This window comes from Eutrema salsugineum, unplaced genomic scaffold, assembly GCF_000478725.1.
Source record: "Eutrema salsugineum unplaced genomic scaffold, Eutsalg1_0 scaffold_7, whole genome shotgun sequence".
Classification (NCBI taxonomy): domain Eukaryota; kingdom Viridiplantae; phylum Streptophyta; class Magnoliopsida; order Brassicales; family Brassicaceae; genus Eutrema; species Eutrema salsugineum.
Window position 1 is genome coordinate 10,357,819 of NW_006256486.1, and position 3,315 is coordinate 10,361,133.

Genomic DNA, 3,315 nt, shown 5'->3' on the forward strand with positions numbered 1-3,315 from the left:
GTATGATTAGTGAGTAGTCACCTAATGAGGTCTAGATGTGTAGGTTAGGGTGCTAAAGTGTTAGATTAGGAGTGCTTAGGGCTAGATTCATTGATTCATCTCTCTAAACAGCTGTTCTCTATGCTAAATCCTTGATAATCACTTGAGATCTAGATTCTGGGAATTTCATGCACCAAAAGTGTTTGATGAAATTCCTGAAAGAGTTGTGTTAGAGGTTTAAGTAATTTTTCATCATGGGAATGATTTGTTAAATGCTTGAATGATCATTAAGAGCTGTTTGTTAATGCATATTGATTCATGTTTCACAAATGGGAATTTGGTTTGAAAATGGATTAGTATAGGGGTTAATACCTTCATGAGAGGATTAACCTAGATTAGAGTTCTTAATCATTTGAATCATGTCTCATCATTGTCATTAGCATTTCTAGTTTAACACCAAGGCACCCTAACCAACTATCATGTCTAGAATCTCATGCCTCCATCATATCATATTCACATCATTTGTCATTGTCATTTGTCTTTAAACCTGTTTATGTTTATAGTTGTCTCTAGATTAATCAAAACCTATTCTTGTTTGCTTGAATTAAGAACTTGATCATATAGCTTAGTGTCTAACACCACATCTGGATTGATAAACCTCTTTGTACTACATTGACAAGGGGATTGATAGCCCTGAGACCCTTAAAAGTCCTATCTATCAAGTAAACATTACTATGATGAATTAGACCAGTGTGCTTCTACGCTATTTCTTCGTTTTTTGCTCATTTTGTGATTTAGGCCTAGACTAGGCGGTAGCTAAGTACTTGCATTACGAAATCCCACCAGAGGACTTCTATTCATGGAGATTCTTTCTGACAGGATATACTAGCTCATTTTATCTGGACTTAATTTTGACATAATTTTCTCATTAAAGCGTTAGATCAGGGAAACGAATCATACATTCAGGACTCCTTTACCCTTTTACCACTCTTTGTTGATCCTGAATGGCTAGTTTATCTTTAGCTAGTTCCCCACCGAACATAACCTCTTTCAAACCACATGCATTCTTGTTTTTCATTGTTCTATATGCAGATATGTGCAAAAACGTCGGAGAGAAAGAGGATCAACGCGGTTTTCAGTCACTGAAGACGGAGACCAGCGATTTCATTGGAAAAATTCAACAAAAGGAGAAAATTCAGTTTGCCTTGGAAAAACTTCAAAATCTTGGTACAATTTCGTCCCTTACACTCTCTCTTTATAAAAGGTTATTTCCTCTTTCAAAAAAAAAATATTAAAAAAAATTAAAAAAAAATTAAAAAAAAAAAGAAAAGAAAAATATGAAGGGAGAGGAAATTTAATACCTTATAGAGTCTAGGAGGATCGAATTTTATACTTGAGGCAAGCTTGATTTGAATTTATGGAGTTTTGGAGATTATCTTTATGATTCCCGGAAAAAATCTAAGTCTGGGGGAACAGCTATTTACAACAAAGGAGGAAGATTATGCAACAACATTTGGCAAAGGAGAAGTGACTGAAAATCTGCGGTCATCAACAAGTCCTTCTCTCTCTTGCGGTTTTGCATAATATCTAGCATCCTCCATATTCTTCAGGTAACCCTAAACACCTAAGCACCACCACTTAAATAGCCTTTAATGCCAAACGCCGCCTACCCTGAATAATGTCTTTGATGAGAATTCACTACTATACTTAATGAATGTAGAGAGCTAGTTGACTGGAAGTTAGATCTAAGTGTGTAGATTTTCGCATGACGGATTAACGGACTAGTTTGCTTGTATTTTGGTGAGAATTTTCTAGACTAGATCCAAATAGATGTTTCACGATAAGTTTTGGTTTAGAAGGACGGTCACTGAGATATTGTTTAGTTCCTGCGATTTTTAAAATTCTTTCTTGACTTAAGTTTGTTTGAGGACAAACAAAAAGGTAAGTCTGGGGGAGTTGATAACACCGTATTTTGACCACTTTTATGGATCATAATAATGTCTTATGCAGGTGTTTTAACTCTGTTTTCAATGTTTTTAAAGTGTTTTCAATGTTTTAGAGTTTCAAAAGACTTTACAGGAAACTTGGGCAAAAGATATGCAATTTGGAACAAATGAGCAATTTTGGATAAATGCAGACTGTCAGAAGTATGACAAGCGATGAAGATCTTCTCACCGTCTGATCACCCCCAAAATTTGAGACAACATAGAGGATCCAACCAGATTTCTAATGCACTTGGTTTGGAGACAATCCAACGGTTAGATCTTCAGATACTCCCGATGCAAGAATGACAGAAAATGCAGTTCCGGAAGAGAGCATGTGCTGGGACCGCGGCAAACACCCATTTTCCCGCGGGTAGAGCCACCGCGACCGCGGACTTTGGTCGTTCACTTTCCCGACGACTTAATTAAAGCCCAGATCAATTCCTTTCGTTATTTTTGAAGCCCTAAGTGTCCAGAACCACCCCAGAAGCTATAAATACCCCCTTTAGGTCATTCTAAAGAGGAGGGACCGAAACTTAGCCAACTTAGAGAGAGAGATTTTCATGGGATCAACCCTAGAGAGCCGCCGCCGTCTTGGAAGAAGGGGCCGCCGCTGGAGGAAGCCATCGCGCCTCCATCTGCTTCTCCGTTCCTCGTTTTTCTTCCTTATTCTCTTTAATTTCGTGCACTTTCAATACTCCGTGATGATTGTTTACAATATGTTTGAGTAGTTACCCAGTTGGGTTTAAAGGGATTGTTCAAAGGGAATTTCATGTGTCTTTGCTTATGAATCGATAGATTTAGGATTTATAATCTTCTAGATGTCTTCGTTTGCCTTTAATCTTACTGCGTGATTCTTTGCTGGCCACTTAGAAGCCGATCTGATATGATATGTTGCGAAAGCTTTCATTGATTGTCTGAACTAGGGTGAAACAGCAATTCTTCTATAGGAGTGGAAACCTACCTGTAGTTGAGTTGTGAATGTTGATGAGTCTTGTCCTGCTATTGCATCTTCTCCCTTCCAGAATCAGAGTGGAAACCTACTGATTAGGGTTGCGAGAGATAGTTGTTTAGTTCTACGAAAGTAGGCTATTCATACTTCTGTGCCTCGAGTTCTAGAACATACGTAGTTGATTACCTTTATCACTTGTTTAAAATCGACATAGCTTAGTCCATGAACCCCTGCGAAACCCCTTGAGCCCCAACGTTTGTCTTTAATTGCTTACATCCTTCGATTTTATTTGCTTTTCATTCACTTATTACCTGCTTTCATTCGCCCTTGGTTTAATCGCTTTTTACTTGTTTTACTTGCTTTCGTTTTTATTTGCTTTTACTTGTTTAGCTTTCTAGTTTA